This window comes from Oncorhynchus mykiss, chromosome 28 (assembly GCF_013265735.2).
Source record: "Oncorhynchus mykiss isolate Arlee chromosome 28, USDA_OmykA_1.1, whole genome shotgun sequence".
Classification (NCBI taxonomy): Eukaryota; Metazoa; Chordata; class Actinopteri; order Salmoniformes; family Salmonidae; genus Oncorhynchus; species Oncorhynchus mykiss.
In genome coordinates this window covers 9,180,319-9,195,000 of record NC_048592.1, presented here as the reverse complement: position 1 = coordinate 9,195,000, position 14,682 = coordinate 9,180,319, and the positions used below count along the sequence as shown (strand labels likewise).

At 43.4% G+C, this 14,682-nt stretch overlaps 1 protein-coding gene across 3 annotated transcripts in view; it reads right to left on the bottom strand.

The window, feature by feature from the left end:
* Nucleotides 1-14,625, bottom strand: part of LOC110508460 (endothelin receptor type B) — a 28,648-nt gene extending 14,023 nt beyond the window's left edge. For all 3 annotated transcript variants that reach the window (XM_036966693.1, XM_036966691.1, XM_036966692.1), the window contains exons 1-2: nt 14,501-14,625; nt 483-642 (exon numbers count right to left, since the gene is read on the bottom strand). The gene's annotated coding sequence lies outside the window, so the exon portion shown is untranslated. The remainder of the gene's footprint in view (nt 1-482; nt 643-14,500) is intronic.
* Between the last annotated feature and the right edge of the window lie 57 nt (nt 14,626-14,682).

The following is a 14,682-nucleotide window of genomic DNA, read 5'->3' as shown; positions in this document are numbered from 1 at the left end:
CAGTGGTCTGACTTATTCAGTTTTCCACCCATTCATTTACTCTCTCTCTCTCTTCCACCATCTTCTCTTGGCCCCCATATCTCCACACACACACACACACACACACACACACACACACACACACACACACACACACACACACACACACACACACACACACACACACACACACACACACACACACAGTGAGTGACAAAGGCCCCTCTTGTCTTGTCCCCTCCGGGCCCCACAGAGGCCCTTGATGGTCCACATGTATCATCAATCTCTGTGCATTAAGTCTACATTCCTGCCCTAACCTACTTACACTCAACTACAGAGTTCTGTCTCTTCCCTCCTCTTTGCTCTTTTATGTTGGCATTAGAGGCAGAGATGAATGTGTTGTTTTGACAGTACTGCATACCAGTGGAGGCTGCTGAGGGGAGGACGGCTCATAATAAATGTCTGGAATGTATCCCACCCTCCCCAATTAAGGTGCCACCAACCTCCTGTGCTGCATGCAGTCTGTGTCTGGGCGGCAGGCGGCCTTGTTGGAAAGGTCATGGGATGCTGGAGAAGTTATGGAACCTAAGATGGAGGACAGTGAAAAGGCCCACTCTCGACCTCTGTCTCAGTGTGGCCCGGTCTTACTCTCTTCATGACTCACTGATACACAGGGTAACAGGGAGAGACAGAGGGAGGGAGATGATAGAGACAGAGGGACAGGGGAGGGAGATGATAGAGAGAGGGACAGGGGAGGGAGATGATAGAGACAGAGGGACAGGGGAGGGAGATGATAGAGACAGAGGGACAGGGGAGAGAGGTGATGGGGACAGAGGGACAGGGGAGGGAGATGATAGAGACAGAGGGACAGGGGAGGGAGATGATAGAGGGACAGGGGAGAGAGATGATAGAGACAGAGGGACAGGGGTGGGAGATGATAGAGACAGAGGGACAGGGGAGATAGATGATAGTGACAGAGGGACAGGGGAGGAAGATTATAGAGACAGAGGGACAGGGGAGAGAGGTGATGGGGACAGAGGGACAGGGGAGGGAGATGATAGAGACAGAGGGACAGGGGAGGGAGATGATAGACAGAGGTACAGGGGAGAGAGGTGATGGGGACAGAGGGACAGGGGAGGTAGATGATAGAGACAGAGGGACAGGGGAGGGAGATGATAGAGACAGAGGGACAGGGGAGGGAGATGATAGAGACAGAGAGACAGAGGAGGGAGATGATAGAGACAGAGGGACAGAGGAGGGAGATGATAGAGACAGTGGGACAGGGGAGGAAGATGATAGAGACAGAGGGACAGGGGAGGGAGATGATAGAGACAGAGGGACAGGGGAGGGAGATGATAGAGACAGAGGGACAGAGGAGGGAGATGATAGTGACAGAGGGACAGAGGAGGGAGATGATAGAAAGGAGATAGAGGGAAGTGAGAGAGAGATGGACACATTTGGTTATTGAATTTAATACACTTTCTATGACACAGGGCAAATTGTTAGCGGTCTGTCCACTTATAATGAATAGGACCCTCGGGCTGTCTGTCTGTCTATTCTAACTCAATAAAACCATGCATCTCCTTTCTCCAAGATTTTCCTTTTCACTGCAGTCACTTCACAGAATTGACCCCCGTGCCCCTGGGGTCATGTGTAGTGTCCCACTGACCCATACTGTTACTGGAAAGCTGAATAGAGACACACATGTTGAATTCTTTGTTAGGGTTCAGTGTTGAGCAATACAATATGAAGGATCCAAATTGTCAAAGGTCATACAGACGCCTGGACTTATGAGCCCAAACACACACACACACACACAGTAGTTCCTGTACAACGGTTGCCTGAGGCAGGGGTTTCTGGGGTAATTAAGGTCTTAATCAAAGTTGTGTGGCGGCCTTCCAAATATGGGCGTCTTACGCACACACAACACATGCATGCCGTGTTTAGTGTGTTGTCTGCCGAATGCCAGCGTTTGGCACCATGAAAGAACACACACACACACAGTGCATTCCGCGGGTCACCTTATTAAACTCTCTGAGGGCCACGTTGAACGAGATGAGGGTCCCCCATAACAGTCAGCCTATTACCGTAAAGAACAGTGTTAGTAGTTATCTCATGGTTGGGTGGGAATATACTGAGCTGTGTGTGTGTGTGTGTGTGTGTGCCTGCGTGTGTGTTGAATGAATTAACGCACCGTAACCAGCAGCTGCATTCAGAGGCCCAGTGACACCACAACGAGAGGGTCACGTATTTAACTGTAAATGAACTGCAGGCCAATAGTTTTGTTCCCTTACGTGGGCCACTTGTACAAAGGGAAACACTCATGCACACAAACCCCACGCGGTGAGAGTGTGCGCGTACGTGCACATACGTGTGTGTGAGAGAGGGGGAACCAAACCTGTGTAACTGGGTCAAAAGAGAGAGAGAGAGAGAGATCCTATAGGCCAGGGCTCTTCCTGGAGAGTTACTGTCCTGTTAAGTTTTCACTCCAACCACAGTCTAGCACACCTCATCCTAATAATTAGCTGGTTGACGAGATAAACGGGGGTCGTGGGTGAAAACCTACAGGAGGGTAGCTCTCCGGGAACAGGGGTTGTTTAACTAACAGTAGCAGCATTGTGCAGCTGGAGAGAAGACAACGGCGTGATACGGAGTCTCATGCCTTTACGCATGTGACACTCATCTGCTGGATTACTTACCCTCGTCCTGGTTCCACTGCCCATTTGCGATGGCTCAGTTCATGCGTTTGCGGGAGACAGTGAGTCAGCTCACCCAGGTCCTCGGTGTGTGTCTTGATTTTCACCGCATGGAGACCAATTGTCCACTTACGAGAAAATAAGGAAAGTGAAAATGTACTGCAGAGTTTTTCAACCCGACGAGGTCCGGTCTGATGGTTTTCTGTTCTACCTGATAATTAATTGCACACACCTGTTGTCCCAGGTCTAAACCAGCACTGGGGGGGAAAGCACAGTGGAACAGGCTTTGAGGTCCAGAGTGGAGTTTGAGGGATGTTTTGAATTGAGTAAATGTAATACAGTACATACTGAGTGTACAAAACAGTAGGAAGACCTTTCTAATATTGTTGCACCCCCCTTTGCCCTCAGAACAGCCCTCAATTTGTCAGGGGATGGTCTCTACAAGGTGTCAAGCATCCCACCGGGATGACGCAAAATGATGATACACACGCAAAACTGTTGAGCGTGAAAAACCCAGCAGCGTTTCAGTTCTTGACACAAACCGGTGCGCCTGGCACCTACTACCATACCTTGTTCAAAGGCACATCTTTTGTCTTGCCCATTCACCCTCTGAATGACACACATACACAATCCGTCTCTAATTGTCTCAAGGCTTAAAAATCCTTCTTTAACCATGTCTGATATACCACAGCCTTCAGCCAATCAGCATCCAGGACCCAAACTACCCGGTTTATAATGGAATATTTTGTATAACACAAAATAGAACATAAATCTGCCCCCGTGGTGAAACCGTAGCTCCGAGGCGCCCAAACTTTCCAGTAACCACAAAACACAAACATCTCCAGCAAGAAGACATCACTTCCATCAAACTCACAGTAGGTAAGTGAGTCGGACAGTGTATCCAGACTACATTAGCTATTTCGTGTGGCACGCATGTCTGTCTGTGCATGTCTGTCTGTGTATGTCTGTCTGTACATGTCTGCCTGTGCATGTCTGCACGCTCAGCCCTGCTCAAGGTCAGCCCAGTCGTCCTTGCGATCCACAGTCTAAACAGAGGCTTTCAGACCACTGTCTCTGTCTGTCCCCATCACCAGTCCACTCATCCCCTCTGACAACACAGTCACAACCACATCGGAGAGCACTGCTGAAATGACCTTATTTTCTCCCCCTTCCCCATCTGCGTGTGTGTGTGTTCTATCCCAGGGCAGGACATTTTAAATCAGGCGTCCGAGGGGGAAACTGATATCTCTATATTTAAAAAAATATTTATTCCTTATCTGGAGCAGCAATACAGAGTGGAAGCCGTGACATAGGTTGAGTGAGTGAGAGAGTGAGAGAGAGAGAGAGAGAGAGAGAGAGAGAGAGAGAGGGAGGGAGAGAGAGAAGGGAGATGGGGAGAGGAGAGAGAGAGGAGAGAGAGACAGAGAGAGAGAAGGGAGATGGGGAGAGAGAGAGAGAGAGAGAGAGAGAGAGAGAGAGAGGAGGGAGATGGGGAGAGGAGAGAGAGAAGGGAGATGGGGAGAGGAGAGAGACAGAGAGAGAGAGAGAGAGAGAGAGAGAGAGAGAGAGAGAGAGAGAGATTTCAGGAACTTATTCAGTGAGGACCAACCACACTAATACGTCATACAGTACCAAGGCCAGAGCTCCAGATACTGTTCATTCTCGGTAAACTACATTGACCTCCTCAATCAAACACAGAGGTTCCCAAACTTTTTCCACTCGGGCCCCCCCTTCCAGCATTTGGGGAACGTCCCGCGCCCCCCACCACGTCTATTTCTATGTGCACAAGCCCTGTTCATGACAGAAACCGTTCACACCCCCTCTGGTTGTCGGAGAGAACATAAATACAGGACCAGTTAACAGTTTGAACCCACTTAATTTCTTTAATTACTTGTCACTTTTATCTCTTATTCTTATCCATATTTTATTTATTTTTAACTGCGTTGTTGGTTAGGGGGACTCGTAAGTAAGGTTGTATTTGGCGCATGTGACTAAAAAAATTTGATTTGACCTACTCATTCAAGGTTATTGTTTTATTTTTTTTACTATTTTCTACATTGTAGAATAATAGTGAAGACATCAACATGATGAAATAACACACATGGAATCATGTAGTAACCAAACAAACTGTTAAATCCAAATATATTTTATATTTGAGATTCTTCAAAGTAGCCACCCTTTGACTTGATGACAGCTTTGCACACTCTTGGCATTCTCTTGATCAGCTTGAGAACCTTGGAATGCTTTTCCAACCGTCTTGAAGGAGTTCCCACATATGCTGAGCACTTGTTGGCTGCTTTTCCTTCACTCTGCAGTCACACTCATCCCAAACCATCTCAATTGGGTTGAGGTTGGGTGGTTGTGGAGGCCAGTTCATCTGATGCAGCACTCCATCACTCTCCTTCTTGGTCAAATAGCCCTTACACAGCCTGGAGGTGTGTTGGGTCATTGTCCTGTTGAAAAACAAATGATAGTCCCACTAAGTACAAACCAGATGGGATAGCTTATTGCTGCAGAATGCTGTGGAAGCCATGCTGGTTAAGTGTGCTTTGAATTCTAAATAAATAATTGACAGTGTCCCCAGCAAAGCAGCCCCACACCATCACACCTCCTCCTCCATGCTTCACGTGGGGACTACACATGTGGAGATCACCTGCTTTGCGTCTCAAAGATACAGTGTTGGGAACCAAAAATCTTACATTTGGACTCATCAGACCAAAGGACAGATTTCCACCGGCCTAATGTCCATTGCTCGTGTTGTTTAGACGGACTTCACAATTGGCCTCAGGATCTCGTCACGTTATCTCTATGCATTCAAATTGCCATCGATAAAATGCAATTGTGTTTGTTGTCCGTAGCCTATGCCTGCCAATACCATATCCCCACCGCCACCATGAGGCACTCTGTTCACAACGTTGACGTCAGCAAACCGCTATACACGTGGTCTGCGGTTGAGGCCGGATGGACCTATTGCCAAATAAGCTTAAACGACATTAGAGGCGGCATATGGTAGATAAATTAATATAAAAATTCTCTTGCAACAGCTCTGGTGAACATTCCTGCCGACCCCCCACAGTTCGCGAACCACTGATCTAGCAGACCATAGACAACCAATTGCGTGATCTGAGTCACGGCACCAATGCGACCCACCCGGTATTGAACCTGGGTCGACAATGCTCTTTCAGACCATGTTAGCCCACAGAATGTGAAACAAGTGACTTGGAACTAATGATGTATGTGTTAGCTTTCTACAAGCTTATCCACAGGATCCTCCATCCTCTGTGCCTCATGCTCTACTCAAATGATCAAATGTAGGTCATGAGCGCTGTTCATTTGGAGGGGGGGGGGTTTGTTTGGCACGTGTTCGGAGTGTACGTTTTAGATCCTCTCTGGCGTAAACCGTCAGGTAAATTACCCAGCAGGCTGTTGGCCCGCTAACGGAGGTAACTGTCAAACATATGAGAATCTCCCTCTAAATGATCTTCTTATCTTCATAAAAGCATTATGTGTGTTTTTTCTGTGTACTGTGTATCAGCTCTTTGCTATGATTGATTTAATTGATCCGATCAACCACAACGCAAATAACGTTGAGGAATGAATCCCAAAATCCCGGGATCTGTAAATATGCTAATGGACTGGTTTGATTCTATGCAGTGGTGTAAAGTATTTAAATAAAATACTTTAAAGTACTACTTAAGTAGTTTTGGGGGGGGGGGGGGGGTATCTGTACTTTACTATTTATATTCTTTGACAACTTCTACTTTTAATTCACTACATTCCTAAAGAAAAGAATGTACTTTTTACTCCATACATTTTCCCTGGCACCCAAAAGTACTCGTTACATTTTGACAGGAAAATGGTTCAATTCACACTTATAAAGAGAACATCCCTGGTCATCCCTACTACCTGATCTGGCGGATTCACTAAACACAAATGCTTTGTTTGTAAATTATGTCTGAGAGTGTTGGAGTGTGACCTTGGCTATCTGTTTGGTTGATTTAATATAAGGAATTTGACATTATTTATACTTCTACTTTTGATACTTAAGTGCATTTTAGCAATTACATTTACTTTTGATACTTAAGCGTATTTAGAAGCAAATACTTTTAGAGACTTACTCAAGAAGTATTTTACTGGGTGACTTTCACTTGAGTCATTTTCTATTAAGGCATCTTTACTTTTACTCAAGTATGACAATTGGGTTCTTTTTCCACCACTGATGCTGAGCTACATACGGCGACAGGTAGCCTAGCACTTAAAGCATTGGACAAGTAGGTAACTGGTTGGCACTTTACCCCTAATTGCTCCTGTATGTCACTCTGGATAAGTGTCAGCTAAACCACTCAAGTGTAAATGTTATCTGATAAAGCATTCCTGAATAAAGTTAGGCAAAATGTTGTCTTTTAGAAAATAGCATTTTTGTTTAAATAATATACTATTGTTAATGTGTCTCCTTTGAGCTAATGCGCTCGTTGAATGATGATTCACAAAATGCAACCATGTCCCTATCAGTCAGTGAGCACATGGCATAGTAAGGTACAGTTTATTGAGAGATACAGGGGAGGACATACGTGTCTCGAGAGAGAGAGAGAGAGAGAGAGAGAGAGAGAGAGAGAGAGAGAGAGAGAGAGAGAGAGAGAGAGAGAGAGAGAGAATCACAAAACAGAAGCAGCAGTTTGGACTGAGACCTGCGCTCAGCTCAGGAGGTCCCTAGGGCCTGGTTCCATTTCTGGCGAGAGCTCCTCACATCTGCTCCTGTTCTCATCCCACATGGCTACATTCCAAACCAAACAGTTTTTTGCCTTCCCTCTGCCATTGGTGAAACCCCAGGTAGATCTGAATTCTGAAAGAGACACTACAGTAGGTAAGAGCAAGTGATGGTCCGAAAATACTGAATAGAGCTTCTACCATGTCTGTCCATCTGTCTTTCAGTCCTATCAAATTAGAGGGAGCAAATCATCAAGGACACTTTTGAATGGAGCCCAGACCCTGATCCCTCCAACACAATGAGCCAACCCCTTTACCCCAGGTGCAGAATGGGGAAGAATACCCCCACTCTATGGCCATTGGCTCTCTGCGTGTGTGTGTTTCGTTGGTAAGCTTGGATTAACACATTCTGTGGACTGTTATTGGTCAATATTGTCTTTATTTGGGTTTCTGACTGAGCCTTCTCCTCTGTGAAATGACTGAACACTACCAGCATTCTCAAACGTGTTTGAGTAGTGAAGCTTTGCATACCAATGATTAGAGTAAAAATACAACCATAATGGCTCAGATTCAGCAGCGTTAGAATAACAGGCATCCATACATGTCTAATAAGTCCCATGGTGTCTTTTCGTAAATAAAAGAACTAGGCTCAGGCATTTACACACACACACACACACACACACACACACACAAAGTCGAGGTTCATGGCAATCTTTCCCCAGCGGTCCCCTGAGTTCCCATCATCTTCTCACAAACACTCTGAAGAGGAAAACTGGGAATTTATCCACCGAAATAAAATAACAGTTACATCTAAGAGCCTTTGAATTATTCATGAGTCATTGTCTGAGAGATGCTGTGTGTGTGCTTTTAGAGAGATTGTGTCGTTTAAAAAAAAAAGAAAGTGCTAGATTTAGGGTCCTGGCGGAGAGTAAAATAGCGCATGCATACACATGGTGCACAGTGCCACCATGTGGAGGAATGTGGAACTGTCTGCTCTGGGACAAAATCCATAGCAGTAACTTCATGTTGCCTTCATAGTCTAAGTGGTATTTTACCATATTGATTATACGATTGTGCTTATAAGACACTATTTGCTGTATCCAAATAAAATGATCGTACTTATGCACACGCGTACCGTACCAGTCAAAAGTTTGGACACACCTACGCATTCAATGTTTTTTATTTATTTTATACAATTTTATACATTGTAGAATAATAGTGAGGACATCAAAACTATGAAATAACCCACATGGAATCACGTAGTAACCCAATTTTTTTTTTTACAAATCAAAATAGATTTTAGATTCTTCAAAGTAGCCACCCTTTGCCTTGATGACAGCTTTGCACACTCAACCAGTTTCCCCTGGAATGCTTTTCCAACAGTCTTGAAGGAGTTGGCTGCTTTTCCTTCACTATGCGATCATCTGTTCACCTACACTGCGTTTCACAAAGACACGGCGGTTGGAACCAAAAATCTTACATTTGGACAGATTTCCACCGGTCTAATGTCCATTGCTTGTGTTTCTTGGCCAAAGCAAGGCTCTTCTTATTGGTTTCTTTTAGTAGTAGTTTCTCTGCAGCAATTTGACCATGAAGGCCTGATTCACGCAGTCTCCTCTGAACAGTTGATGTTGAGATGTGTCTGTTACTTGAACTCTGTGAAGCATTTATTTGGTCTGTAATCTGAGGCTGGTAACTCTAATGAATGTATCCTCTGCAGCAGAGGTAACTCTGGGTCTTCCTTTCCTGTGGCAGTCCTCATGGGAGCCAGTTTCATCATAGTGTTTCATGGTTTTTGTGACTGCACTTGAAGAAACTTTCAAAGTTCTTGAAATGTTCCGGATTGACTGACTTTCATGTCTTAAAGTAATGGACCGTTGTTCCACTTTGCTTTTTTAAGCTGTTCTTGCCATAAAATGGACTTGGTCTTTAACCAAAAACCAAAAAAAAACTATCTTCCGTATTCCACCCCTACCTTGTCACAACACCACTGATTGGCTCAAACACATTAAGGAAAGAAATTCCACAAATTAACTTTTAACAAGGCACATCTGTTAATTGCAATGCATTCCAGGTGACTACCTCATGACGCTGGTTGAGAGAATGCCAAGAGTGTGCAAAGCTGTCATCAAGGCAAAGGGTTGCTATTTAAAGAAACTCAAATAGAAAATATTTAGATTTGTTTAACACTTTTTTGGTTACCACATGATTCCATATGTGTTATTTAATAGTGTTGATGTCTTCACTATTATTCTACAATGTAGAAAATAGTACAAAATAAAGAAAAACCCTTGAATAGGGTAGGTGTTCTAAAACTTTTGACCGGTAGTATAGGTTGTAATAGACCTATGGCTTTTTCTGGTTTGGCTTCCCCGTGATTTTACCCACACACTGCCACTGCATTGTAAGGGATTGGTTTGAGTCATTTGAAGCAGCAGAGAAGGTCATTTAGAGACCAGTCCCTGTGTACTACTATGAATAAATACACTGAACAAAAATATTAAACGCAACACGTTAAGTGCGGGTTTCATGAGCTGAAATAAAAGATCCCAGAACTTTTCCATTCACACAAAAAGCTCATTTCTTACAATTTTGTGCACAAATTGGTTTTACATCCCAATTAGTAAGCATTTTCTCATTTGTCAAGATAGGCCACATCTGTGGATGGATTATCAAGAAGCTGATTAAACAGCATGATCATTACACAGTTGCACCTTGTGCTTGGAGACAATAAATGGCCACTCTATTTGCAGTTTTGTCAATGTCACCGATTGAGGGAGAGTGCAATTGGCATGCCTCATGAAGCTGGTTGAGTGAATGCCAAGAGTGTGCAAAGCTGTCTTCAAGGCAAAGGGTGGCTACTACATGATTCCATGTGTTATTTCATAGTTTTGATGTCTTCACTATTATTCTGCAATGTAGAAAATAGTAAAAAATTAAGAAAAACCCTTGAATGAGTAGGTGTGTCCAAACTTTTGACTGGTATTGTATGTATTCCGGACACCGACATTGCTCGTCCTAATATTTCTACATTTCTTAATTACATTATTTTACTTGTATACGTGTGTATTGTCAGGTAGTACTACACTGTTGGAGCTAGGCACACAAGCATTTCGCTCCACCCGCAATAACATCTGCTAAATGTCTATGCTGCCAATAAAATTGTATTAGATATTTTGAAGAAAATACAACTGATCCGATTATATCAAATGATCTATAACAGAGCTTTGGTCCGCGATGCTTGATGCTAGAAACAAGTGGTAAAATACCCTGTTAAAACGTGACTGATGCATATGGGGATGTCATTGTTTCGGGTTATTTCACATTCAGGGACTGCCTTTGCTTGGGAAGTAATCCAATTATGTTACTATCACTTGATTTAGCTATTCACTTTCTGTTCAATAGAACGTGTTTAAACCCAGGTAGCTTTTAGGGAAACACGTGTGAGTTAAAGTAGTTAAAGCTTACATGTTCTGCCTCGCTAGGCCTACTCTGTCCCCGGGGTCGAAAGGTAAGCCGAACTTTTGGAAGTACCATGCTCAAGATCCCTAATGACGTCTCAGATGTAATTAATTGCAAACGGGCAGTTTCGTTGCAAACAAGACACATGGATTTGGCATTGGAGAAATATAAGATAAACACAGCCCTATTTCTGTCCATTCTTAGCCTGTAATTTCGGTTAATTGTGTGGTATAAAAAAAAAGGATTCTGCTAACATGTAAAATGACATAGAATTGCATGATTTTTTTTTTCAGACCAACAAATACGATGCTAGATTCATGCAATGCTTTTACTATCGAAGATCTTTCCACCCCGTACTCTTGTCCACGGTGGCCTTCTGGCCTACAGCCCCGTGCGCTATAAAAATTCCCGCCTTGCCATTTAATGCTTAAAGGACTAATAATAGTTAGCAAAAGTGCATATCCAAGTCTCTGGGCCCAGATAAACAAAACCTTAAGAGGAAATGTCTTCTGAAGTATAGACTTATGAACAAAGTAAAGCAAATGTGCTATTCCTCGAAAAGGTTATTGGAAATGTTCTTGCGTTATTTATGTTTCTCCTTAAAAAATTGTGAAAAAATTATATTCTTGATGATAAAATTATTGGATTTGTTCTTAATTCCAAGATAGCTAAACCCCTGTTTTAAAACTCAGGGAAGTGGGAGAATAAGCTAATGAAAACAATTAAACATGTTTAATTCACTCAAACTTCCTCTGAAAGTTTAAGTATTGATTATTTGAAACCCAACAAGGTGTCTCAGTATGAAATATGCTAACATAATTGCCATTGCTAGCTAGATAGAGTTGAAGTCAGAAGTTTACATACACCTTAGCTAAATAAATTTAAACTCAGTTTTTCACAATTCCTGACATTTAATCCCAGTAAAAATTCCCTTTTAGGTCAGTTAGGATCACCACTTTATTTTAAGAATGTGAAATGTCAGAATAATAGTAGAGAATTATTTATTTCAGATTTTATTTCATTCATCACATTACCAGTGGGTCAGAAGTTTACATACACTCAATTAGTATTTGGTAGCATTGCCTTTAAATTGTTTAACTTGGGTCAAACGTTTCAGGTAGCCTTCCACAAGCTTCCCACAATAAGTTGGCTGAATTTTGGCCCATTCCTCCTGACAGAGCTGGTGTAACTGAGTCAGGTTTGTAGGCCTCCTTGCTCACACATGTTTTTTTCAGTTCTGCCCACAAATTTTCTATGGGATTGAGGTCAGGGCTTTGTGATGGCCACTCCAATACCTTGACTTTGTTGTCCTTAAGCCATTTTGCCACAACTTTTGAAGTATTCTTGGTGTCATTGTCCATTTGGAAGACCCATTAACTACCAAGCTTTAACTTCCTGACTGATGTCTTGAGATGTTGCTTCAATATCTCCACATAATTGTCCCTCCTCATGATGCCATCTATTTTGGGAAGTGCACCGGTCCCTCCTGCAGCAAAGCACCCCCACAACATGATGCTGCCACCACCGTGCTTCACAGTTGGGATGGTGTTCTTCGGCTTGCAAGCCTCCCCCTTTTTCCTCCAAACATAACGATGGTCATCATGGCCAAACAGTTCTATTTTTGTTTCATCAGACCAGAGGACATTTCTCAAAAAAGTACGATCTTTATCCCCATGTGCAGTTGCAAACCGTAGTCTGGCTTTTTTATGGCTGTTTTGGAGCAGTGGCTTCTTCCTTGCTGTAATAGTGATGTCTTCACTATTATTCTACAATGTAGAAAATAGTAAAAATAAAGAAAAACATTTGAATGAGTAGATGTTCTAAAACCTTTGACCGGTAGTATAGGTTGTAATAGACCGATGGCTTTTTTTCGGGTTTGGCTTCCCCGATGTCATGCAAAGAGGCACTGAGTTTGAAGGTAGGCATTGAAATACATCCACAGGTACACCTCCTCACAGGTACACGGGTACACATCAATTAGCCTATCAGAAGCTTCTACAGCCATGACATCACTTTCTGGAATTTTCCAAGCTGTTTAAAGGCACAGTCAACTTAGTGTATGTAAACTTCTGACCCACTGGAATTGTAATACAGTGAATTATAAGTGAAATAATCTGTCTGTAAACCATTGTTGGAAAATTTACTTGTGTCATTCACAAAGTAGATGTCCTAACCGACTTGCCAAAACTATAGGCTCTCTAGAGACAGCAGGAGCGGTAGAGATACTCTGAATGATCGGCTATGAAAAGCCAACTGACATTTTCTCCTGTGATTATTTTTATTATTATTTGACCCTGCTGGTCATCTATGAACATCTTGGCCATGTTCTGTTATAATCTCCACCCGGCACAGCCAGAAGAGGACTGGCCACCCCTCATAGCCTGGGTCCTTTCTAGGTTTCTTCCAAAGTTCTGGCCTTTTCTAGGGAGTTTTTCCTAGCCACCGTGCTTCTACACCTACATTGCTTGCTGTTTGGGGTTTTAGGCTGGGTTTCTGTACATCAGCTGATGTAAGAAGGGCTTTATAAATACATTTGATTGATTGAAGGTCATCCCTACTGCCTCTGATCTGGCAGATTTACTAAACACAAATCAAATGTTATTGGTCACATACACATGGTTAGCATATGTTAATGCGAGTGTAGCAAAATGCTTGTGTTTCAGGACCCTGTCTTTCAAAGATAATTCGTAAAATCCTAATAACTTAACAGATCTTCACTGTAAAGGGTTTAAACACTATTTCCCATGCTTGTTCAATGAACCATAAACAATTAATGAACATGCACCTGTGGAACGGTCGTTAAGACACTAGCGGCTTACAGACGGTAGGCAATTAAGGTGACAGTTTTGAAAACTTAGGACACTAAAAGAGGCCTTTCTATTGACTCTGAAAACACCACAAGAAAGATGCCCCGGGTCCCTGCTCATCTGTGTGAACTTGCCTTAGGCATGCTGCAAGGAGGCATGAGGACTACAGATGTGGCCAGGGCAATAAATTGCAATGTCTGTACTGTGAGACGCCTAAGACAGTGCTACAGGGAGACAGGATGGACAACTGCTCGTCCTCGTAGTGGCAGACCAACACATGCACAGGATCGGTACATCAGAACAGCACACCTGCGGGACAGGTACAATTGGCTGAGAGAGGCTGGAGGGAGGGTTTGTAGACCTGTTGTAAGGCAACAACGTCGCCTATGGGCACAAACCCACCACCGCTGGACCAGACAGGCTGGCAAAGAGTGCTCTTCACTGACAAGTCGCGGTTTTGTCTCACCAGGGGTGATGGTCAGATTCGCGTTTATCGTCGAAGAAATGAGCGTTACACCGAGGCCTGTACTCTGGAGTGGGATCGATTTGGAGGTGCAGGGTCATGGTCTGGGGCGGTATGTCACAACATCATCGGACTGAGCTTGTCGTCAATGCAGGCAATCTCAACGCTGTGCGTTACAGGGAAGACAAGACTGGACTACAAGACTGAACTACAACTTCCGTTTAAGAACAAAACGGAACTCAACAGCATTTTGTGTAAACGGTTTCTGTTGCAAAACGTTTTGCAAGAGACGAACGTTTTTGCAACAGAATATGCATCATGAGACCACCCCAGCTATATGGTAAACTGATTGCCTGGAATGAAATATTCTCAATTTTACAACTTACATGCAAGATTGTTTTACGGATTTTCCTCGTTATCCACAATTTGTTATTTTTACACCCGTAAAAAAACAAATCTTCACTCACGTTTTCCCTCGTCTTTTTAAATCACATTTTCCGCACTTAAAAATCACGTGTTTGGAAGGCCCCCATGTGTCTTTCTACAATTTTGCCTGCAGTTTGAACCA